This window comes from Pithys albifrons, chromosome 6 (genome assembly GCF_047495875.1).
Source record: "Pithys albifrons albifrons isolate INPA30051 chromosome 6, PitAlb_v1, whole genome shotgun sequence".
NCBI lineage: Eukaryota > Metazoa > Chordata > Aves > Passeriformes > Thamnophilidae > Pithys > Pithys albifrons.
This window is the reverse complement of record NC_092463.1, coordinates 31,202,814-31,229,502: the sequence shown is the minus strand read 5'-3', so window position 1 is coordinate 31,229,502 and position 26,689 is coordinate 31,202,814. Positions and strand designations below refer to the sequence as shown.

General features: G+C 37.4%; 1 long non-coding RNA gene across 2 annotated transcripts; it reads right to left on the bottom strand.

Moving 5' to 3' along the window:
- Positions 1 to 1,359: 1,359 nt before the first annotated feature.
- Positions 1,360 to 24,661, bottom strand: LOC139673070 (uncharacterized). Of its 2 annotated transcripts, none has more exons than XR_011698045.1 (3): positions 22,150 to 24,661; positions 19,232 to 19,289; positions 1,360 to 3,617 (listed from the first exon to the last, which is right to left on the bottom strand). It is a non-coding gene; the product is annotated as an uncharacterized lncRNA (long non-coding RNA). The 2 variants fall into 2 exon arrangements; XR_011698046.1 differs by lacking the exon at positions 1,360 to 3,617 and adding an exon at positions 5,713 to 6,687.
- Positions 24,662 to 26,689: the final 2,028 nt, after the last annotated feature.

Sequence of the window (26,689 nt, the reverse complement as noted above, 5' to 3'; positions counted from 1 at the left end):
GGCTGACAGAAAGGATTTTTATTCTGTTTAGATCTGTACAAAACTGGAAGAAAAATCTGCTCTGTGACCTTATGGGAATTTGATATCTGACTAAGCAGGAATATATATTAAATCATATCCTTGCTTGTAGGTACTTGTGCAAAGTAACTGTTGCAAGATTTCTCTTCCTTCACACAAAGTCTAGATATGAAACAAACCTTAGACAAATGCTAGGATCTTGCTCAGAGGAAAATTGCTGTAATATACAGCAGAAGATTGACTCCGGAAACCTGGTATATCCCTAACAAACTCCCTTCTCATCTCCCACCTTGCAGTCTGTAAGTTGAACACTGCACTTTCTATTTTATTTTATTTGGATGTACCAAGAGTATCTTGAGCTTTTATGTGTCTCTTTATTTTATTGATCCTCTCTGGACTCTTAAAAATAATGGGCTTTTAGAATCCCAGTGCAACTAAAATTTATCTTTCTTACTTTCTTGCTCATTCCTTTTTAAAACACACACATTTAGTGGATAACCTTTTACATAGTCAGACATGATCAGTCAATTTCTAACAACAAAAAAACCCCTGTCTAATTAAAGTTTACTTTGTTGGAGAAAGGGCACACACACTGTTCCATGCTGCCCATTATCTTCCTTATAACCAGGCTACCATTAAATATTTTTTCTGAAATCTTTGTTGGCATAATGTTGTGTGATATGCAGGTATGTCCTCCTTAAAATTCCACTTCCAGTGAGTAAGATTAACTGTCCAGTTAACCAAAACTAAATTCTTTCTCTTACTGGGACAGGAAATATGGAAGAGTGTGGTGCTGGAAAGCTGAAGGTGGGAAAAGAAAGGAGCAGAGTGCCAAGCTAGGTTGCAGTATTCAGTTACATGTGAAATGATTTGTAATTCTGAGTAATCACTTAGGACAAACCCTTGCACCATTTTATCTATACATGACTCTAGGCCAAAGTCAATACTCATAGTAAAATAATGAGATGAAGCTAACTGAGCCCCTTTATTAATGCTCTAAGGAGCAAATCTGATGCTTAAGCTTCTCCCATGGAAAGTATCCACTTCTTTGTAAAAATGGACAAGTAGGTCATGATGGCCAGTAGTAACCAGGGTTCTTACCTCCAGAAAATGAGGGGAATTTTCCTTTCTTATTTGTGCACTATGTCATGCATTGCCCAGCTGCACATGAAGGCATATGAATTTTGCATTACCTGTGGATTCATTAGAGAAATCTATTTCTCTCTTAATCATTTTTTCTGACTTGGAGAGACAAAAAAAAAAAAAACAACAACCAAAAACCCCGCACAATGGAAGTACAATAACACAGAAGGAAAAAAACACTGTTTGAGATATGTGGTTTTATTCTTAGTACTGTCAACACTATAAAGAAATTCAACTACCCAAGGAACAACTTGGCAGTGTAAGGAGTGGGTGCTTCACTGTTGGTTTTAAGTGTAGTGTTCTGGTTTCAGCCAAGGACAGGTTAATTTTTTTGCAGTAGCCATGGAGGGACAGAGCCTGGGGCTGTGTGGGTGTGGCTTACGACCCTAACATTCTCTACCATCCATATCATTCCAGTGGGGCAGGGAAAAGGGACTCCCTCACTTCCAAGAAGACTGTCCCTTTCCCATGGAGCAAGCATGGCAGATGGAGAAGTGGGGCAACATTGCTCCTGACTGGAGGGAGCAGTTTGGGTGGTGTGGGTGCAGTAGAGTTAAGCTCTGCCCTGTCTCTTTTGTACACTTTTGTTATTGATATTGTTTCTATTACTGTTTGTTTTCTTATCTCATTGCTATTTCCAGGAAATTGTTCCTATCTCAACCTGTAATGTTAACTTTTGTGCCTCTCCAGCCACCTGCAGGGAAGAGGAAACTAGTGAACAGTGTGCGGCTTTGGAGTCTCAGGGGAGGGAGCAGGAGGGCACTGAATTGGGGAATACCATTTCTAAACCATGATAGGTAGCAGTTATCCCAGCAAGTTTTCATATTGCAGCAACTGATTTCATTTACAGCACCATTAATAAATATTCTTTGTCCTTATTTCATTCTTCTGTGTTTGTTCATGATGTGAAATCCTAGTCATCAAGTGATCTTTTGCTGTGAAACATCCAGTTGCTTATCCATAGTTTTGTAACTAGAGTTTCTTCAATTCTACCACAGGCAGTTAAATGCCTCCCTGACATCCAATCCTGTCAGAGTCAGATCTCGGAAGCTAAGCAGGGTCAGCCCCAGATTAGTACTTGGATGGGAGACCTCCTGGGAAATGCTGGGTGCTGTAGTTTCTAGTCCTGAGGGACTTCACTGCCACTGTCCAAGCTCGCTCGGCCGTGGCAGATGAACCTCAGGACTTAAACGGTGGGGCCAGTTCTACGCACGCTGAGCCTCACCTAAAATCCACTGCGCAGGCTGGAAGGGCACACCTATGTGGGGAGAGCCCTTCCCAAATCTTCGTTCACGAAGCCGAGCCACACACCACAGTCTTCTGTCTAGTCTTCAGTGTTTTGCATCCTGATATGTTTCCAATTATACAGCAACAGGCATTGCAACATCCCAGACTCAACACATATTGACATATGTGAAATGCTACGTGATTGGTCCATAAATATAACAGGAACACAAGATTTTGAAAAATTATTTTACACAAAATCAAAGGTTTTGAATTGAGTACTGGATTTCAGTCCCTTCAGGCATGAATTTTTTTCAAGTGATTGCAAGAGACCCAGACAACTAAATTCCTTAGGCTTTTAATCATGCATATCCAAAAATCTTATCTGCTTTTGAGAATTAGAATCAATGCAGCACAAGCTGAAATGCTTACACTTACAGGTGCAAGATTGCATTACAGATTCAAACACAAAACTGCCAAAATGGTATAACAATTTAAACTTCACAAACTCAGAGTAGTGATACTTTTTCCTTACACAGATGATTCAACTGTTGTAACTCCTCACAACATTCACACCTGGCCTGAAGATATTCATCTCTTGTTGATGAGCCATAATGGGCCATAATGGACTCAGCTGCATTGACACAAGAGACAGCTGCAACATCTTAGGTGTCTCCCATGCCTGACAATATTACATCATCCAGCGTAAAACTCCCTGCTCCAGAGGAGCTACCAGAGGCATTCTCACCCAAACCTGAACATATACAACTCAGAGTTTCAAGGCTTCCCTCACCACCTGAGGCTTCCACCACTGCTTTGATGGATCTGGACTGCAACCACCTCTTTGACCAACAAGCACTGAAATTGGAACAACCAAGTCTTGTCTCTGGATCCAGCGGGTGTCTTGCAGGTCCTTCCAGTCACCTGAGGTGTCTGCAGACCTGCTCTGAGAGGCTGTACCAGCACTGCAGCCTCACTCCAGCAACACACTAGTGTCTGCTGGTGTCGAATCTCAGCTATCTGCTGTTTCCTGCCAGTGCTGACTCTCCAACTGTTCCTGCCAGGTTTTCTGGAAGCAGGAGAGGCAAACCACGTGGAGGGATGACCATCTTGTCTCTGTCCTGTGGCCACATGGGGTTTTTCTAGGCGGAGGAGACTGGCCACCATCTTGATTTGGTCTGGTGGGTGGGGCTTGGGAGGTTTCTCCTCATTGGTTGATGAGCGTATTTGGTCTGTATTGGAGAAATCAGGGGTATTGAATCCTAAGGAGGAGACTTCTGTCCAAGGTCTCTGCCCCTCCAAATTGTTTCAAATCAAGACAACACCTTATGTGGCACAAATTCTCAAGGAACACATTTCCATTCATCACCTGCACTGATTTTTGGTGTAGATTCCTTCTGCAGGTCTGAATAATGATCTGTGGTTAGGAGGCCATTTTGTAAGTGATTTAAAAATATACCCAAAGTGATTAGAGAGGATCCAGTAAATTCAAGAGGAACAATCAATTCCATAATTTGAACGTGAGAAAGTGAGCTAAAGGAGTCTGATGGATAAACTTGTTCTGTAATTTAGGTGTAGTCTACTTCAATTCTAATCAAATGCTTGCTTAATTAATTGGAAGTAAAAAATACTTCATATTATTTTGGATATTATTTTTATTGAATTTGATGTTGACATTATTTGTTGCTCATATATTTATTTTTACAATTATTTTATGAGAATTATTGTTCCTCTCTGTACATTATTTATAGCACTACACATTATGGAAGATTTTCATAATGTTGTTTCATAGTGTGATAGTTTGGAGCTAAAGGAAATGTGAACTATTCCAAAAAAATATTATATACTCAGTAAATATGCTGCAACTTTAAGAAACAAACAAGAACTGTCTAAAACTTACCCATTTTTCACTCTTCTTGTTAACAGAAAGAAAAACTAAAACCAGAACAGAACAATATGTTTTGTGTAATGGGGATAGAACCAGTTTACAGGAAAGAAGCCAACATGTATCATATAAATTTATCATGTAGCTTAAAATGAAGCAAAAAAAGAAAACCAACCTCAAAAATAAATTGTAAAGTCTAGCACAGCTTGCATGGGAAACCACAAGCTTTTGATTATCTGAGTTTTCCCTGAAGTAGAAATAGTGCTTGATGAGACTCTATAAAGATAAATAAGTTTGTAGGCTGTTATATGCAGGCAAAACACTAAAAATCAGACAAAAAGTTTGCACCTTACTTTAGGCATGACAAGTTATAAGTACATGTTCTTCTTTAATAACCAGAATATTACCAATTAAATGTCTTTTCATCTATATATCTCAGGAAATCTTCCCCGAGCCTGAAATAAATATTTCCCTGCATAACTTCTTCTGAGGAAGTAATGTGTAATTTGATTATTGGTGAATAAATATCACTGGGAAGCAGTTGGTAAAAAAAAAATCTGTCTTTAAAAACTATACATGATGAACTAAAATGATTGAGCAAGTGAATAGAAAATTGTTAACTTTGTGAAGTTATTAATACGGACCTGGCTTTAGAAAGCCTATTTGCCAAAGGCCTACTAAGCATGAAGGGCAACACTGTATAATCCTTCCACAAATGGGTTAAAACCCACAGTAAGATACAATCTAGGGCCTAAAAATGCATCTCTCAATTTCATGTTCTTTCTGGTAAGAAATTTAGAAACAACACTATCTTGGTGTGAAAACATCTATGTGGGGCAAATGCATCTAGGTCATGCAGAAAACAGTATGTTGCCATAGCTATCATTAGTGTAATACACTTCACAGCAAGTCCTACTGTGATCTAAATTCAGGCCCAGTGGGTGCTGCACTATTGCCTTCAATGAGGCTGCACCTGCTTATGCCCTCTCTGCATCGGTCCTTGCATCTACAATAAGAATAGTATTTAAGTCACTGCCATTCACTGAATACTATTTCAACAGCCTCTCAGTGTGAATTCCTGCTATAAAATATCTGTTTTGTGGTAGCCATCTATTCTTCCTCACAGTGCTTGCCCTCCCTTCCATCATTCCTCAGAGCAAACTGCTTCTGGCAACACTGATCCAGTCACTGAGGCAGACAAAAGTAACAGCCAATGTGAGGGATGATTATCTCATGCATTAGAAATCTATTTTGGTTGCTGACACAAAGTTTGGTTGATTCTAAATAGTATCAGAGAGCACACATTGCCATTTTTCAGTGTACAGGCTAGTACTTGTTTATCTAAATATTATCAAGTAGTTCACAATCTTCCTTTTGAGGAAAAAAATATTGTTGCATACCCTTTTTCTCTGTATACATTTTAGTTGCTAGACTGTATTAGACCTGTTAAATATCTTTCTGGTTAAGAACAATTAAATAGCATTTAAAGACATCACCACCTGAGACCTAGGCTGTGAATGTGACTAATTAATGTTTCTCCATCTGCTCAGTGAGGTGATCCTGCCACTGACACATTCTTCTGATTGTATTTGGTACCTGTAGCTATGTGCCTGCATATTTCTTTCTTCCTGGTTGCACTTTCTGACTTGTTTCTCTTCAATCCTGCTTCATCTTACTCTGAACTTGATGTCTGGTTTTGAATGTTTTTCCTTACCTTGCCCCTCAAAAGCTTATGGTGTTTTGATTCCTATTGTTTTACAGATATGAAAAAAATTGTTAAAGACAAAATTTTCATAACATTCTGCAATGGCTTCCCTAATCTAGTAGTGAAATACAGGTATACTTAAGGCAAAATATGCAGAAACCCCTTTTCCACACAATAATTGAAAGCTCTATCAGGGCATGATACTCCCAAAGGAGAATGGTAGCATGAATGTACACCATGCCCATACAAATGCTCATGAGTTGACTCCCACCATGATGCAATGCAGTAAATTCTCTGTTCCTCCTTTCTGAGAGGTGAGCGAGACTTTAGCTTCCTATACATTTATTAACTCTGTAGTCTCCTTTATATGACACAGCAGTTATGGTAACATCTGCCAAATGCGTGGAATCCAGTTCAGCACAGCAGAGGTGCAGAAAAGAATGTTGCAACCTTCTGGATGAGACTTTGTTCTGACAGGCAGGAAAAGGAAGATTTTTGCCTGAGAAAGAGTCTGAACTTTGGTCTTCTACTTGCCAGCTAAATGCCGTAGCTAGCAGACTGACATGGAGAAGACAGTAATCTTGTTCTCTTCTATGCCATGCTGATCTTAAAATGTAAGCATAAGTTAATTTCCTGAATTCATATGATCTCTTTGTAGAAACTTGATTGCTCCAAATGCTCTGCCTCTCTGTCAACAGCAGTATTTAAAAGCCTGGAAAGTGACAAAAAGATAAGCCTAGTAACAATGTTTTATTGCCTATATCACTCTACTGGTTGATTTACGATAGGGAGTAATATTCTTAAAAGAGCATAATGTAAATGCATGTGAATACTGTGTGATCATTGGAAACCACACTTAACAGCATCTGAAAAACAAGGAAAGCATTGATCTTTCTGTATGGGTTTTTTACTAATATTTATGTCTTCAAAATAATTTTAGGGAGCTTCTGGCACTTTTAGGAAAAGTTTTTAGATCTCTTGTGCTAGAAGCTGCACACATTCTCTCTCATTAACTAACCTCTGAAACGTGGTCTTTCAACTACAGCATTTGGGGTACAGCATATGAGGGATGAATAGGATAACCTTGAGGCCTTCAGCTGTGAAGTCTCCTTGGAGCTATGCGCCTCAGTTAAGTCTTTTTGAGAAGTAGGTTTTTTTTCCATAAAGCTGAAATCTAAAAAATGGAAAAGTGTTTGAAAGAAAATCTAAGCCAGTTCATGATGGCATTTTAGCTGCTGACAGTCAAGTGAACTTCTATAAAAATTGTACATTGAAGGTTATCAGCTTAAGACTGGTTGTCATAGACTGTCATCATAGTATGACATCACAGTAATTCTGAGTCTTACCCTTGATTTACCTTTTCTGAACAATTTGTTTCTTACAGCAGAATACTGCTCCATTGCAAGTTATGGGAAGAAAAACATAATTCAGTGGATTGCCTTCATGTGAGGTTATAACCTTAAAAGATATGTAACTAAAAGCTGTAGGATCTTTCAGATATGATTACTTGCATAAGTCTGACAGTTCTAATGTTACTCAGAAGACATTCTGAATTTGAAATATTCAGGGATAAGGTTATTTGCATTTTAAGCTGGTTTATCTCTGAATGGTCACCTTGGCAACATAGAGGGATGGAAAGAACACATAAAAAGACTCAGCTACTCAATAAATGTTTATCATGCAATTGCTTCTATTTACAACTCAATACAATACTCTTTTAAATCCAGAGTAGGCAATGCTGTTTAACTTAGCTACCAATGTACAAAATATCACACTGAATATTATTTCTTATATGAGCAATGAAGAGGAGCAATAGCACAATAGAAGCATCAAAAACTTTTATTGAGATAAAAAAGTCCATGACTTGCCAGTATTTCATAGTATCACCAGGGCTGGAAGAAACCTTGACGATCAAGTCCAATCACGTCTTAAACACCTCCAGGGATGGTGGTTTCACAACCTCCCCCGGCAACCTATTTCAATGCCTGACCACCCTAACAGGGAAAATATTTTTTCTAATTTGAATCTACTCTATCTCAGCTTAGTTTCCTCTGGTCTTCCCACTGTAGGCACAGCAGAAGAGACTGTGCCCCACCTCACTAAAACCTTCTTTCAGGTACTTGTAGAAGGTGATGAACCTCCCTTGAACCTCCTCTTCACAAGACTAAACGAATCTGGCTTCCTCAGCTGTTCCTCATAAGACATGTTTTCTAGATCTTTCATGAGCCTTGTTAGCCTTCACTGGACATGCTCCAGCACCTGAATGTCCTTTTTAAAGGACATTGTCCTTTTAAAGGTCTAGAACTAAAGACAGTAATCAAGGTGTGGCCTCACCAGTGCTGAGCAGAGAGGAATGATCACTTGCCTAGTCCTGATGACTACGCTGTTATTGATACAGAGCATCATGACCCTGGCCTTCTTGGCCACCTGGGCACAGTGTTGGCTTATATTGAGTTGGCTGTCAACCAGCACTCCCAACTTCCTTCTGCTGAACAGCTCCCCCATCCTGTAGCACTCCATGGGGTTACTACAACCCAAGTGCAGGACCCAGTATTTCCCTTTACTGAACCTCATACAGTTGTCCTTAGTCCATTGACTAAGTCTGTCCAGGCCTCTCTTAAGAGCCTTCCTACCCTGGAGCAGATCAACACTCCCATCCAACTTGGTGTCCTCAGCAAATTTACTGAGGGTGTACTCAGTCCCCACATCCAGATCATCAATAAAGATGTTGAATAGGACCGAACCCAATTAAAATTCTGTAGGATTTCCATCCTACATTTTTAAGTCCAATAAAGTTGTCTACTAGATATTGTACATCAAATTTTTTGCAATCTTTGGATATGGCTGTTATTTTCAGCACTATGACTTTTCTCAGTTAAAAGTAAGACATTTATTAATGATAGTCTGGAAACTATTAACTTAAAAAGGAACAGTTTAAAGTGTTTGATCTTTCTTTGATGAAGTGTGAACTCTAGACCTCTTACAGAGGTGTAATTGCAATTTTCTCTGAAGGAAGAAACGGGAGGGAACAAGGGAGGAACAAGTGTCTGTAACTTTGTTTAGGAGAAATTATTTCTGGTGATCAGTTTAATAAACTATTTTTAAATGTTAAACTTCACATTTCCATATTACATGACTACTGTCAATGCTATATAATCCCTGTCAAAAGTATCAGACATATAAATCTCGTTATTCAGTGGACCTATTTTCCTTTAAAAAACTCACAGCACAAATAAATGCAAAAATCCAGTGGACACCTAGTATACATACAGACTGCTAAAACCAGGTCATTCCAGAAAACAAACAAACAAACAAACAAAAACCCAAACTGTACCTTCAGAGTGAGTTTATACTGGAAAAGACTTTCAAATCATGCAGGTGCGATGATTTTGATCCAGCACTTGCAGTTCTGGGGCTGATTTTAGCATATATATGTGATCAAAAGATAACCTGTCAGTCTAATAATAAAAAAGTTTATATTCTATATAGAAAACATAAAGGGAAAAGGAAAATCAAGATAGACAAAGGGAAGTGCCTTGCACAGACTATGCAACAGATTAATGGCACAGTAAGTAATATAACACATCTACTGCTTTCTTAGTGACTCATTAGCATATGCAGTGTAATATCCTAGAAAAAAGTTCATAACCAATATTATGCATCAGTTTGGAAAGTATTTTTCTTTCTCTTACTCAATTTCTTCTCCATTTTAATATGTGGAGATATGGGGGCTAAGATCCAGAACTCTGAACTGATTCAGCTCATAGAATTTATTTAATATATCTAAAGTAAAAGAAAACTTTGGGTTTGTCATTTCTTTTTAGTAGTTTCCTGAAAAAACCCCAGAAAATTAATGCAGAATAATTGGGCCAACTCCACATCCCCTCGAGATTCTCTCATGCTATTAAAATCTAGTCCTAAATTTACAAGAAAATTTTCGACTGCTTTTAAATGGAAGGATATTTGTTTCACAGAACTGTTATACTCTCCTACTAATCCTAGCAGTTTTGAAGATTAGTGACTGACAATGATGGTAAAAATTACTGTTGTGCAATAATACCTTTTTTATGTCATAGACCAGTTCAAGAAGAATGCATCTTATCTGTCAGTATTTTAAAACTGAAAGTTAAAACTCACTCTGTATATGAAAGGTGCATCTGAGGCATTCTTGTGCTGAATTTTGTTATCAGTTCAGTAGCAATACACTGTGACAAAACTCCTTTTTGTAACCTGAAGATAAAATATTTGTGACTCATCATTTCCAGTGGAGCTGGCTACACAATTTTCACAGGCAATTGCAGTAGGAATTCCTTATGGAATCAGGATTTTGCCTGCAAAGTTCTGTTGGGCTAGTCTATTCATGTGGTTATCTATTGACATGAAAATATTGCATGTGTTTTATATATACAGACATATATATGCACATAGATAAATGTATTCCATATATGATATATGTTATTTGGGGTTAATTTCTGCTGGATCCATTTGAAAACACAGAAGAAAATACAGTACTTTTTTTCTGTATACATACCAGACATACTATTTTAATTTTAATCATGTGGATTCTGAAGTGAAATGTGCTTCTAGGTTTACCCTAGCATCTCCCTGGTGACAAATAATATGAGCTCCCAAATGTTTTTTGACCTTCATAGGCTAAAGGCCAAACCTTCAAAGAAGAGCTTCTAAAAATCTTCCAAAGGAGGCAGTTTACCACAGTGCCACAACTTATAGTTCAGATCTGTTTGAACACCTTTGACAGCAGATGATAGCTAAACAAAAACAGAGTATGAAAAAGATCCCTGTAAAAGATTCTATTAGGCTACTCTTTTAAGAAAAATAGAGGAAATTCTCTAAAATAACTTCATTCACACAACCAGATCAAGCTAATCTGAATCAGGTTAGAAATTCCATCTTTGATTCAGCCTACTGCCCTTCCCCCACAAAAACAATCCCAGGGCAAAGAAACCAATGGTGCTTCTACTTGTGGAGCTTGGCAACACTGGAGGTGTTCCAAGTACAGTCACACGAAGTGTGTTTTTCAGACACCCCTATGGAGTCACAGTACAAAGGAGCAGAACTGACGGCAGAAGACACAAAAGCACCGTCTGTTCCTTAGGTTTCTGCCTCTGAATTAACTGTAAGGTGACGTAATTTTCTAGCACTGTAGCATGAATGGACCAAACTAATGTTATTCAATAATTTTATTCTAATCATGCCTGGGAGTGAGAAGCTTAAATATGATGAGGTGTTAATAATTCAATACTCTCAAGGTCCTGTACAGTCTACAGATAAATATGTGATTGAAATGAACATTGTAAATCATCTAGTCCAGCTACTTTCTACCAAAAGGTTTGGGTACCAGACACTTTCTCAAAAATACATTAAGCAAGAAAAGGGAATACCCATTCTAAATCTGCAGAATGAGACACAAAATGTGACTTCTGAACTAACTTTGAACTTCTGAGTGAGTTTAATGAACTTCTGAGAGTGAGTTTAATGTCTCAGCCAGAATAAAAATATTTTCTGGTTTTAATATCATTGGCAATAATTATGTTCAAATAAACAAAAATCAACATGGTTTTACTGTATTTGGCTAGTTTTTAGAAAGACAGTTCTTCATTTACTTGTATTTAGTGCTAGAAAAAGTTATATTATTAAAACGAGAAAATTTTGCATTTATTAAATGTTAAGAAATTATTCAGTAGCATTTACATTTTTGTTTTATTTTGTTTGATTAAGTTTCCAAACATTCACGAAAAAAACTTTCAAAAAGACTTTTCCTATGGTCTTAGTAACCAAAGCAAACTTAAGCCAATCTTTAATATGTTCCATGGAGGAAAAAGCTTAACCTGTGAGCATGTTAAGTATTTCTCTTAGTTCTCATTTAGTTTCACAATGTTCCTTTCGAACCTTGATGGATGCAGCAATCCTTATGCAACATTTTGTTGATGGTGAAAGGAGAATGATAACCTGGAAATTAAATAGTGGAGGTTTGTATCTGCATTTGATATTGCACAGTTGTCTATAGAATTGTCTCCTAACTTGATTGCAATTTTTTTCAGACTTGATAGCCTAGTTCATAACTATGCATCCCAGGTTCACCATATGTGTTCACAGTTTAAGGATATAAACTCTTTCTAGGCAGGATTGAACTTCAGCCCATTAGAAAGCCCAATTTTCTCTAAGCTTCAGTTTTAGCTCTTGACTTCTGCATCTGCCAGAAACCAGCAGAAGAAAGCTGTGACAACTACTTGGCCATTCTAAAATGGCAAAATCCCTTATTTAGCAGTGGGAATCAACTTAAGTCCTGCTGTGGAAGCTCAGGAACAGAGTACTACCACCTGAGACCATTGTAAAAACCAATTTCTAAAGGCAAGACTTCTGCTGGCCACATAAACAGACACTGAATAGACTATATGCTAGCAGGTCATTAAGGGATTATTTGGGAAAGAAAGGATATGCAAGCAGCCAAATGAAGTAAGCATCCTGTTCCTTGGTAGCATCTATTAAAACAAACTTTTGTCCCCCCATCTATGTCAATTTTCTCAAAGGAGCAAGGACTTTCTGTGTTTAACAATTCCTGGTTTATTTTTGAAATGAAAGCAGGAAATGTAAACAGAATCTGAAGCTTACTGTTAAGCTGCAGCCCTTAGTTTATTGGCTGAGGAATCAATCCTGAAGGATGCTGAACCTTCTGGCACTGCTCCAGACCAGCACTTCAGCACATGTCAACTTTAACACAAGGGGCCTAGTTCCACGATTAGAGTTAAGCATGTGTTTATGTGTTTTCCTGGCCTTCAGCCAGGGTGCTCAGGACTTTGCAGGATCATGTCTTCAAAAAGATGTGGCAGTATCTTAACTTCAAAGTGAAGTGTGACCTATTGATCTTAAATCACTTTCCACACATGGTAGATGGTAATGTAGACTAGCCAGCTCAGGCCATATCCTCCTTCTCCTCCTCACACCTTCCTTTGTCTCATGTTCAAGAGAAAGAAAAATGTTTAAACATAATTCAATCTTTTCTGCCCACATTCCCTGCCTTGACACCCATGAAATATTATTCAGAATAAAAATGTGTGATGACCCACCATTAAGGGGTAGAAATTACCTCCATCAGACTAAATCCCACTGGTTTCTCTGTAGCCGTTATGGTAAAATCTTCAGGTTTGAGTATAGACCCAGACTGCCATGATGTGTCTGTGCTCCTACACTGAACATTGCTTTTAATTTAGAGTTAAGAGTTCAGGCTTGTAAGTAATTACAGTGGGGGGTTTTTTGCTAGATCAGTGGAATAGCACCACTGCAAGGTTTTTTACTAAATGTAAGAGGCATTTTCAGGATTAGCAGGAAAGGTAAGCCCCAAAATCTGAAAGCAAATTGACAATACATAAGGTCATTTCTGAAAATTTTTTAAGGGTTTGATGCAGGAATGTATTTTTCATTTCCTGCAAACTTTTATTTTAAGATAGAGCTTTTCAAGACCAAATTATCTGAGTGTAGATACATTCAAGACACAGAGATAACACATTGATAGATAGTGGTATCTAGTTTACCTGAACATAAGCTTTGATTTAATCTCTCAGGCCTGGATAAAGTTTTAGCTTTACCCAGAACCTATTATACTAAGAAACGGTTTTCATGGTTTTCGTCCAATTCTACCTTCCCTCTGAAGGTATTCCTAAACCCAAACTAGTATTACACTCAGCAGCTAAATTAACTTGAGAAAATAACAAGAACTGCATTTCCAGACACAGACATCCATTTCTTAATACACATTGCCACCTGGGGAAACCTGAAGATACAGTATTTGCACTGAAATTTAATATGCTAACTCTAAAACTCATAGTAGTTTCTAAAGTTTGTTAAATATGTTATTTCCAAGCCACACTTGATGAATATTATTACTGAATTTCTTAAAAATGTGGCATTTAAAATTCTTACAGAAATTATGTAGTTTTGAACTTAATGGAGGCAGCGAACATACAGGACAGCAGATAAATTAACTGAGCTAATTAGAAGAAAAACATGATGAATTTATTTTTCATTTATTTAATAACTTATTTGCAGGTTTATCTATATTTTAAACAGACAAATTAATCTCTGTTAGTCATATGGAAACATTTAAGGACTTCTAAAATAGAAATATTTTTTGAGGAAAATATTCCAACATTGTTGAAAGAGTTTGAGCAAGTTGCTGGGAAATTCTAATGTCAGAAAAGGCTTCTGAAAATTAAAGAGCTGCTGACACCTCATGGCAAACTTTAAAAACCATTCTCGGCTCACACAGCTCTACTTTTATTCTATCATTTTCTTTACAGAAAAGGACATTTGCTTAAAAACAGTACCTTTGTTCACTAAGCCCACAGTTTGCAATACCAGCTAGGTCAAAATAAATTCAATAACAATGCCAAAGAAATATTTTCAATTCAGGTAAACAAAATGAATCCTAAAAGAGGAGCAAATGAACTCTTGAGTTCAAATAAAAGGCTGACTATTCTATCAATTGATCTATTGTAGTCATTACTAGAGAGGTGCTGCTAGTACAATACATACTTATATTCCTTTCAGTGTTATAAACTTCTCTTTTGAGAATTATTATCTCAGCTGTTTCAAATCACACAAAGCTGACATTCCATGTAAAAAGTTGTCAGCAAGTTACACTTTTTAATGGCTCAAAGCTGTTGAAAAGTTTCAAAGCTGGGGAACACAAAACAAAAAGGTATTTTTGCAATGCTTCTGATGTTTTCTCTCCTCCTACACCACACCTCTTTTTGTGCTGTGAAGTATCTTGTGTTCCCTCAGATGATGTTTCCTGACAGAGACACCTTTCAATCTGCCAAGGGCTAAATGTGTGCTGGAATATATGAAAAAATAATTCAAAATAGGAAAAAAACCCTAAGTCCCAAAGCAGGAACTTAAATGCTGGAAAAGCCGTTCTTCCAGTGCAAATGAATAACTTTCTTCGATAACATATACCCAAGAAGTCAGCTCATAGCCCTGTGGTTGCTTAGGATTTCTACACCTGTAAAAGCATTATGGCCAGTCAGATCTGCAATCATTGTAAAAAATGCATTATGTACACCACCTACCCAATACCTGTTTTACTCTTACCATGGGTACAGCTGCAGGTACAAGCTGTTTAGGATAACTATAGGGCATTTATTCCTTCCCTTAAAATTCCATTAACATCTACTTATACGGTGTCTTTCCCTAAAGCTTCTGTCTATTTGGCAAACTGATTCTGAATGAATTCTACCTACAAAATGCAGATAAAATATTGGTAACAAATGCATTAGATAAAACCTTTCTTTCGGAAAAAAATTATGTAGGCTGCTGTGTAAATTTCTTAGTATAAATTAGCTTTGCATTTCCTGATGTTGTAAACTACCTTGTTACATCAGGAAGGGCTTCTGAAAATTAAAGAGTTGCTAAGTTCAAATGAGTTCCAGACAAATCAGTCTAACTGTGAAATATATCTAAGGCAAATATATCTAGAACCTGTAGAACACAGTTTGCACATACTACATGAAGATCTGGCTTGGGATTTTTTTTCAGAAATCCAGGAGCTATTAGCATCCTTTTTGACCATGCAATGTGGCGACAGCTTAGCAGTTGTGTAGTCCCTTCTTTTGAACTGATATTTGATTACCTAAGTTACTTTTAATAATATCAGTACTATTGTTATGATTATAATTATTTCTATGCTGTAGCACCTGGGCATGTTGATCATGAGCAAGCATCACATCGTGATAGATATTTTATCCACCAACTAAAGATGATTTCTTCTGAATGTGCTACAAGAGTGAAGGGCTTTGACAAGGGATTAGTCAATGAAGACCAATATATACTTGATCAACAGTGAGGTCAGTTTGGCCTGTCCAGGTCTTTTCACTACAATGTCAAGGCAGTAACCTACATAGGTCATCTCTGAACACAGGCTTCCGAAAGACAGCAATGCCTTGCAGTATGACACTGATGATTTTTAATAAGAGATTAAGATCTCCTTCCAAGTGAGACAGATTTAAGTTATTTTAATAGATTTCAAAAATTTGACTATTGTAGGGAACCGCATGCCATTTCAAGAATGGGAACAGTGCTGCAGGCAATGGATGGAGGATGGAGAAGTAGCAGAATCAGTGGAAATTGAATTTGAAGCTCCCGCAGTTTAAATGTTGAAAGATTTTGCACAGGTTCCCCACTCTGCGATTTCTGTATCCCCTATGTTCCTTCTCCTGCTGTGTGTCCCCCTGCAGTTTCTCCTGACGAGCCTCAGCACAAGGAGGTGCTGGTGCCATCTCTCCCAGGCTGGATTGGTCCCAAGTGGGCACATCTCCTGCCACAGGACCGCCCAACTCCCACTGGTGGTGTGACAAGCAGCTTTCACCCCCCTTCACCCAGCAACAGACACGTGGGCCCCACGCCACTGCTGGGGAGCGCTACAGCACCTGTGCCATGTGGCACGAGTGGCACAGCTGGCAGCACAGGTGGTGTGCCAGGGCTGTGGTGTCCAGAGTCCACCAGCAGATTCAAGCTGTGGCAGACCTTCCCAGAGCCCCGTTCCTGCACCATGCAGCCAGAAGTGCACCTGTCTCTTCCGCCCGTCCAGCCCCGATCCCTAAGTCATTCAGTCAGTCTTTGGTCATTCAGGTTGCCCGTCATCCAGTTTGCCCTGCCCCTGGACCTATCATGACTGAGTTCTTGAGCCCACCCCTCAGATCTCCTCTCATTGGATGGTAATGGCTACCAACACATGTTTTACCCAATCCCTCCTAAGGTTCCACCCCTTTCTAAATCCCTCCCCGAACCGACCCCTTGAAAGTCAGCTCTCCTATTGAATAAAGGCTTTTTGGTTTACCCCCACGTTGTGTGTGGTGTGTTTTCTGAGAAGCTGTTTCCCCACGGTCAGTTTCTGTTAGACTATCTCTATGTTCTAGCAAAACAAATATTGTCTTCAAAGATACGACTGCAACTCTACTTGAGCCAGCCCACTTCTGTTGTCTCAATTCATTTCAGCATTGCAAATACCTGTCAGGTACCTTTTCAGGAGAGAACATTAGTGCACGTTATGTCCAGCTCAGTTTAGGCAAATGCTGAGTTTTCTTGTCTGAGCAGTACAATTTCTCTACATCAGGACTTAAACTTGGCTGAAATTCACTCATCTGTGCATGTATCAGGGCAGCACGCAGGAACAGAGGGAACAGATTTAACCCACTCCTACCCATGAGGGCAAATGCTTGAGCACAGACTTATGCTAGCTACTTTTTCGAACCTGTAAAATATGTCAAGAGTGAATAATGAATCGGATGGCCCCTTTCTCACTTTGTCCTCAAGGGACTCTCACCTCTGCCTGTTTGCAGAAGGAGACAGAAGCACTCTGTTCTTCAGCTTTGCCCACCAAATTGGAGACTTCAGTAATATGAAGTGTCTGTGCCTTCTACTTTGGTATAAATTTGAAATACGGTGAGAAACAAACACTGACAGGAAAATTAATCTTGAGTAAATGAAAACATTACTCATCAAGTTTCATTTACATTCTGGCTGAATAAACCTTGTTAATTGTTAAGAATGAGAAAATAGATACACCAAGAGAAGGATAAAAAAATTACTGAAAATGCTTAATTTGTAAAGCTTCATTAAATTATTTTAGACAGCGCTACAAAATCTAATGTCTCAAAAAAGATATTTCAATTATCAATTTTAGTGGAAATACATTTCAAAAGAACTCTTCCAAGTAGTTCAGATCATCTAGATTCTTTCTCTTGGAAGTTCTGGAGAGGAAATAAAGATAATATTTAATTAGGAATTCTTTTGTTTGATCTTAAAGAAACATTCCCATAATCAGCCTTTCAATTACCCTTCATCTAGGCCGGTTTTATGTGCTTGCTGGCTCTTTTTATCAACTTGACTAGCCATGAAATACTAATGTTGGCATTTCTCACCCCCTTTAAAGAAAGTAAATAATTGAGATATAGATTTCATGAAAAATATCTATGTCTGTTGGAATAAATGAATGGCCATGCATCTAAGCAGCAGTTTCCTATGATGTCCCTGGATGTCTACTTGCAATGAAAATACAAGTATGAAAGTAAGTGCAAACATGCCTCTGTACAGAGACCATATTTAAGTAAATTAACCATGAAGATGAGATAACTGACACTAAGTAAAGCTGTAATTTTGTTATTTCCTCTCTGGACTTCATAATGAAGTATAATTTTCCATAATTCTTTATTCAGAATACACTTTCAAGATGGGTTAGCCACTTCTTGCTTGCATTCTGCAGGGACTGTCTAAACTATGTTTTAAAGAAAAATCCTAGAACAATCATAAAAGGATGTAAGTTTTAACTTTTTAGGATCTGACTACAAGTCTACTGTGTAAGCCTTTGATATCTGAAGTTTTTAAATTTTGAGGTTTTTTTTTTCTTCTTCACATTAAAGATGTCTCCATTTAAACTTAAAATACTCTCCTCATTGACTTTCTGAGAGATTTTCCTCTCGTATTCAGGAATGCTTGCTCAGCCCATGCATGAGTTGGCTTTTGTTGACAGATTTCACAGAAAATTAAAACTTAGACCCTAGATAGTTGCCTTTTGTCTTTGATACAAATGTCTATAATTTCTGGATTAATCTAAAGTATCTAGGTCTGTTGGTGATTCTTATGTAAATTGTATATGTAGCTATAAATTGAATAATCAAACTCCTACCTAATTTTCTCCAGGTTTGAATGTGACAAACAATGCCATGTGGGAAAGATTCCTTTGCATAGACTACAGTCTCAAAAGAACAGATGAGCTGATTAGCGGCAGAGTCCTAGTGCTTTTTACATTCACATAAGTGATGGTACTTCCTCAGGAGTGTTCTTTACCTGCACTATATTTCCCAATTCCAGTAGCTTCCTAGCCTGTCATCATGGAATTTCACTGTCAAATTATTTCTTTTCCTTTTTAAAAAATACACTTCTGGCCTGCATTAAACTTTACAGGAGATCACTCTTTTTGGAAGGAACATGAAGTGACCAACAGCTTTCAGTGCAAGAGTAATAATTTTCCATTGTGTATCTACCATAAAAGGCATTTACAAAAAAGTTTAAGTTATGCTTGAAATGTGTTATGTAAAAGGCTTGCCATCTCCTGTTGCTTTCACCATGTTAATGCAATTTCCAGACATTATCAATCCTGGCATTAGGAAGTTAGAGGTAAACCAATGCTTAAACTGTTCCAGTAATTGATACAAGTTATTGTCAGAAGTATACTTTACCTTGCAGTCTGCATATTAAAGCACTCCTTGTCTCCTGTGTGTGGTGGTGAATAACATGCTGTGGATAAAAACCAAATTACATGAATCAACAGACATACTATTAGTAGACAATTTGTGTCTACATTGGAGAGCATTAAACCCTTCTTTCAAGATCATCCATTTTCTTTTCACAAATTCTGATTACAAAGCAGTAAAAGCAGTACAAAATTCCTTCAAAGTTATCAGAAAGTTTTGCTAAAATGCACGTTAATTTCATCCATATCTCTTAAGTATTTTTTCCTAAACACCATATAAGAATATTTAGGTAGCTGCTGAAAATACTAGTAGAAGACGAATTTTTGCTGACATTGTAAAATATCACATTTGACTGTAAGGATTACATCAGACCCAGCATGACTGTAAGGATTTCATTATGTACAAAATAGACATAATCAGTGGGCACACTGTCCAACCAAAACTGCTTGTTTTCATATTACTGAACTCCCACAGACAAATAATTTCTGAAAGAGATTCAGAAAAAAAATATTTCCAAGAATTGCTCTATAAATAATCCACAGATCCCACTCATTCTCAAAATAGTGGAAATACAAAATACTAGCTACTCAGTTAAATAGACAGCAATGAGACAGAATGCTCTTTAGCTGATTATCATTCCTGGGAGTCTGGAACTTCCAACAGCCATCATTCTACAATGTGTTTCAATTTTAAGTCTCCTGAGTCCCTATTACAAAGTCAAAATTAATAAAAAGAAAATATAGGAAGCTCTAATGTTATTTAACAAAACATGTGACATTTAACACAAAAGCTGTTAAAATAACATTACTGTCCGACATAAACCTAAAAATACAAGGGAATTCTGAACTAGGGCAGATGCAATAACCTTATCGCAACCCCGTTGTGCCTACCAATTGCATACATATGGTATGTAAACTAACCCGCTGTTCTGAGACCCTCTGCTAGAGAACCATATGTGCTGCAATTCGTAAGCACAGAGGAGCTATGGGAGGAGTGCTTTGTGACTGCTTATACTAAAGTTTCTTCTTACAGTTCTTGGGTCACATACACACCTTCATTACACCAGAACCTGTTTGCTTCCACATTTCTGTTTTCTCCACAACCTTACTTCATTCTGCTAATTTGAGTTTCATTTAGTTTCTTGAGATAAAAGTCTTGACAGTAAGATTTTCCTGCTGAACACTATTTGACAAAATAATTGCATTAGCAAAAGTTTCTGTCTCTTATTTGTAAGAATTTTCACCTGAATAACTTTCTCAAATCCTCTTAGATAAATGGCATATATCTCATTTTAGTTCTGTCACCTCAGTTACAGACACTTCTACCCAATATCAGAGATGTTTGTTTGGCTCCTTCAAACTTTTTGATATATCTTGAAAAAAAATTCTATTTGTTCTACCTGATTTAGCAATAACTCAGTCTCCAGTACATGCCAAATTCAAGTTGCAATATTTCACCATATTATACTTTTGTACTTTTCACCACTTTGATTAATCTGTAGGTAACTCAGTGTAGAATAAAATCACCCATTATCCTGTAAACAGTAATTTAGACCAAGATGTATCTTTTACTCCGTTAAATATTGGTACTTGTCATTTAATATTAAAGAGGTTGCATTCCTTTTCCCACCCTGATCCATAACAATTTGGAATATCCTTTGACAATAATTTAATAGGTCTAATGTAATATTCTAGAAAGAAAATGTTAATCCTCATATGACACTACACATACCTACAAGCTCTAATCAGCATAGTAAATATGTGCAGGTAAAGTACAGAGTAAAACACAGAAAAAAACTTAACTAATTAGTAAATAATATACATGGAGTGTGCTCATGAGAAAATGCACACAAAACCCATAAATGAACTGTGGGACAGCAGATGGCAGAACACCAAGTTCAAGGTTTTTAGACATTTTTGCACTTTTGTGGTTACATTATCATGTATAAAAACATTAAAAGGGAAAAAATGGGCAACAAATAGTTCTCTGGAGGCCTGTTTATCTATTTATTTTCTAAATCCTTCCCTGAGTTTTGAGTGTTTATTTCAGCACTTACTCCAGGATGGAGATTGTACAAAGGTGGTTTTGTTTTTTCTGTAGTCTTAGGACTTTGCTAGAACTGGATAGGTTAGGATGGAAACTAAAGCAGCCTCAGGCATTTTGCTCTAGGCTTCTCTAATTTAAGACAGTTACTAAAGGCCTCTCTAGGGGCCAATTTATGAGTAAGGTGTCAACTAGAAATCTGAGTCATATAGCATCCCATCAGGTGCAGAACTCTTGCAGTGCCTCCACATGAGGGAAGGTTTCCTTTTTCTTGGTGAGATCATCACTGTTAATCAGTTCTGCAAGTGCACTCTCCAAGGGAGTACTGGATCTTATCTACCTGTGTCCAACATGAGAGTGCAACCAGGACATTTCAGTAACCAAAACTAAGAAATGCAATTTATAAAATCATAAGATGTTTTTCAGGAAGGGGAAGGACATGGAATATGTTCCATCTCTTTCAGATAGAGTTTCATAGTTCTTTGTATTTTGAGGTATAAAAAGGTTGTAGGACCTACTGATCTCAACCTACTATATTTATGCAAAGAAATGGATCTTTCACAGTGTTCCAAAAAAAGTAAAAGACAAACAGGACTTATGCAGACTTTCTTCAATGAGAAATTGCAAAAAATTTTACATTATTTTAGACTCCAGAAGGCTTGCTTTTCACTCCAATGATTCCCCTCTTTTGCTGATATTTTTTCATGTGGGCTACAAAGAGAAAAATGATACTCAGATTTCTAGGACAAAACCTATCAATAGCCATGTAGATGAAGTCAAGATCAGAACCATGTCTAGAAATAAATGTATCATCTATCTAAACAATGCAATATTGAGTAACCTTATTTTTTTGTAAGTACCTTTTCTTCACAATAGTGTATAGTTGCCTTCACAATAGGATAGTTGTCTTTAGTGTCCACATTTTCAGTTGTTCTCTAAATATTCTCAGATTGAATTCAACTCTGTATATGATCCACTGCACAGAGATGTCCATCTCAGAAGCTTAGATTTAGTTTTCTTGTTAGATCAAAAAGGGTGAGGGATTCTTTGCCAGGTGCAAGCTGCTGGGATCATGTTGACATAATGTTGAATTGAGGTAGACCTTAAGGGAAGGAATGTTTCAAAAAAAACCAGTATTCTTCATGAAATCCTAGTTCTTATCCAGGTTCCCCCTGAAGTAAGTTTGAAATTAATTTGCATGCTTTTAATAATGATATTATACTTATCTGACTATTTATGAGGGCACTGAAGTAGATGACATTACCAAAGAATTAATTTTAGGTTTTGGAAACTAATTCACACTGGCTAAGTTTTGAGAGGTTTCTGTTTTGTGTGTCCCATTATGCACATTAAAAAGGTAACTTATCTGGGAGCATTAACCTTATATAGTTTGCAATCTGAGGTATGAAGATATGATAATCATGGATTAGCTTCTTTATTTACTTAAGAAATGCCCATATCTGATGATAAAATACTGTAGACAGTAATCTGACAGGCATTGTGCTAGACGAGATGCGCTTTTTAGTCAACTTCCTCTTTATTTTCAAACGTTTCTCCTTTCACTCTTGTGGCCTATAGCTGTACAAGTGGATAAGTGGCTCTTTCAGATCTGATGCCAACATCAGTCTACAAATTGGCAGATGGTGCCATGAGGCGAGGCAGTTAGTTGGCAAGCCCCCCACCCCCTGCCCTGCAACCAATTTAGATTCTTATGTTGGCATGGATCCTGCCATCCTGAGCCAGTGCCCAAACTAGGCCTTCTAGTGTGTGACTCAATATGCTACTGCTTAGCCCTAGGACAGCTAATCATGTATTCTTTCAAAATTGATGTGAATTAATTAGGCACTGTGGGCAGGGTCTGAAGGGGGGAAAGTGCATGGTCCTACTCAGTAAAGCAAAGCATTCCCTGGTAAAAAAAATTACCTTCCCTTTCTGCTCCTGGTTAAGTGCTGCCCTTTATTTATTCCTACATCACCTTTCTGTTGAGCAGGATCAGGTTCGATCTGCTGGGTACTCATTAAGTTACAACATATTTGTTTTTTTAATTGGCACCAACTTTCAGGGCTTTTTTCCCCTGGCAAATATAGATCTTCTTGGCAGTTGTGCACCCCAAGAAAAGGAGGAAGTGCAAACTCCAGTGCCATATAAGTGTAATTAGCTTTAACTGGAGAAACAGAAGCTGGAGTTCAGACAAGCTTTCTGGCTGAGTTATAGGGGAAACTTTATCAGGAAATGCTGCTGTGTCAGTGGGAAAGTACTGTAGCTATGGATACTGGGTTTGCTGAAATATAATTCAGCTACATAAAGGCCTAAGCAAAATGAAACAAATCACTTCCTTTGCAAAACTTTAAATATTAAACTCACAGCGTTAGGCTAAAACCGGAAACCCTTTTAACTGATTCAATGACAGGCTCATAAATTTCACCACAAAACTTTGCACTGGCAAGTTCTCTCTCCTGGAGCCTGGTTTCTCACCAGGGACCCTGTGTGCACAATGGGATGTTTGCTCAGGCATTTGGAGCTGGGTCGCAGACACTAAAAGAGGTTTGATTGTCTTACAGTGTCTTGGAGTTTCATTCCAACTTGCCAGCAGATGACATGGAGGCAACAAAAATTCAAATAGTGGAGAAACAGGAATATCATTATAAGGCTTTAAATACAGAAGAGGGAGAAAAATAGCCTTCTGGATTTTTATTTTTTTTTTTGTTAGAGTAAATGAATGTAATTAGGAATAATCCTCCTCATGAACTGCAATTTTTTTTAAAGTTTAGCTAAAAATTTTTGCTGAGATTTTCTGCTTTGATCATTTCAATGGTTCTGTTCACCAGTGTGTTTCTTTTGCTTCCAGTTAACTTAGAAAGGCAAGCAGTCTGTGCAAATGATCTATCTAGCAATCAGCAAAAGGTTTTATATGAGGCTTATAACACCACAATTCTTGTTGTAGTCCTTGTATAAGGCAGTGTCCTGGGTTGAGCTGGCAAAATGCCAACTGTCCAAGACAGAGTGAAAAGGGTTCCTCCTCCCCTCAACCAGCTAAGGGGAAAAGAAGAGGGAGAGAGGAAAAAAAACTTCCAAAGCCAGGTCTATGCTGAAACTAACTACATGTATTTATACAGAAAAGAGAAAATTAAGAGGAAACTACAATATAACACACACTTACACAAGTTACATATATATAACAAGGAATAACTTCCCACTCCCCAATTAATACAAAGCCCATTACTCTAAATTCATAAGCACTCCAAAAGACACTCAGCAAGAAAGAGAAAGTATAACAACAAAATATTTCTACTTCCCTGAATGCAAACAAAATGCAAGGCAACAGAAGCAGGGCCCAGCATAGTAGAGAAGCTGCTAGATGTCTTCCTCTTAGTGCAGCCATGGTGGAACTAACCAAGCCACTCCCACACGCCAGCTCTTACCCTTTTTGAGATGATGCAATATGGTATGGAATACAATATTATTGGCTAGAAGAAGTCAGGTGTTAGCTAGCTCAGCCCAGCTCAAGTCAGCTGACAATCTCAGGCCTCATTTGAACTTTAAAGCCTAACTTCTTGGCCTGCTTGGCTAAACCCATAACAGGCAGTTTCAGGATAGTATTCAAGTAAGTTAACAAGTGCCTATGTGATTCTGCAACTCCATTCATTAAATCAGCATTTTATAGAGGTGTACAAAATTGCAGATGGAGAACAAAATATTTATGTATGTTTTTATGCAGGAAATATGCATGTAAACAAAGCAAATTGGTTATTTGTTCCTGTGAACTTCAAAGAAGGATTTTTCACAACTGAAGTTGGTTTTCAGACGGTAAAATAAAAAATTTATATAAACGATAATGGAAGTATTTTATTAGTACTTTTAGGTTTAGGGTTTTGGTTGGTTGGTTTGTTGGTTTATTTGGCTTGGTTTTAGGTTAAAAGCATCTTCAACAGAAAGTTGAATCAAAAGCATAGTTGTTGTAGAAGTGCCACACACATAGAGTGAAAGAGCAGAAGTTAATTACATACAAATCTAAGGGAAGGGAATCATGTAAGGCAGTGAAAAACTCATCATCAGACCTGACACTGAATTTAAGGCTAAACCATCCCATGAGAGAGCAGCCCAAAGCAAGGGCATACTTCAGGAATCATAATTTTACAATGAAGTACCCAGACACAAGGCTCAAACAGAGTGAAATAGATTAAAAGTAACCTTCTCTAAGGAATAAAAATTACCTCAACATGGAAATTATTTGAAGTGTTTTATTAACCTAAATGTTGGGTTAGAGGTCAAGTTAGGTGTACGGTTATAGACTCATGTGACTATCAGATGGATAAAGTTTCACAGACAGTGATTTTTTTGAGAGGAAAGAAAAGGAAACTTAATTTGAGGTCATCTCCTATGAAGGTAGTTATTAAAAAAATTTAAAGTATTTGACCTATTTTATTCAGTCATCATTGAGAAATCATCCTGTGGTGTAAGCTTGGCCACCTAAATTTAATAGTCAATGTAGTGGCTGAGTACAGTTCTTGCCTTTGAAACTGCAGTTTACACCACAGACGAAGTACCATTGTCTGCAAAAGGGGTGTACCAAAGTGTATTACTTCATCATCAATGCTCATTTCAGCTGATGAACTAATTCCTAAGTCTAGAATCAGAGCCTATGTCCTTCTTCAGGTCCTTTATCGCTCACTGTACATTGAGGTAGATACTTAGGAACACGTCTAGTACCTTTCAAGCACTGTTAATACTGAAAAAATACTCACAGAATAACAATAACAAGTGAAGGCCGATGAAATCAGTAAATCAGTATGGCCTTGGCAAGATGAAATGTTAATGTACATTCATAAAAAAAATGTTGGTGACCAGATAAACTCTCAGGTGAACCTTACAGGTTTCTCCTTAGTTCTAACATACTCAACATATATGATGATTCATGTAGAATGATCTGTCCAGCTCTCACATTCCTGAAATGGGTTTCTAAGGAAGAAGTGAGTTGATAAATTAATTTGGCAAGAAGATTTTGTCATCTTAGTAGGAAGTAGAGGAATTAAAACCTTTTGGGTTTTCTTCTGATATGATTACATCAATTTTAGGAAAGGTAAGGGGGGCAAATTCTGTGAGTGGTCAAATGATTGACCTCTTCAAACTAAAAGGCATCTAATAATGTCCAATAGAAAACAGAGTTTAACTAACTGTGCTTTAATTATTTAATGAAAGGAATAAAAAACATCAAATATTAACAGCTTTGTAAATATAACTCAAAATCCAAGTTATTTTAATTGCTTGTCTTGAAACTGACAGTCTGACAGTAATTTATTTTCCATATATTGTGATATTTAAAGTAATTTGAATCCCAGATAAATGTAATGAAGAAGTTCTATTTTAATAAAAAAATAAAATGCACAGAAAATGGCTTAA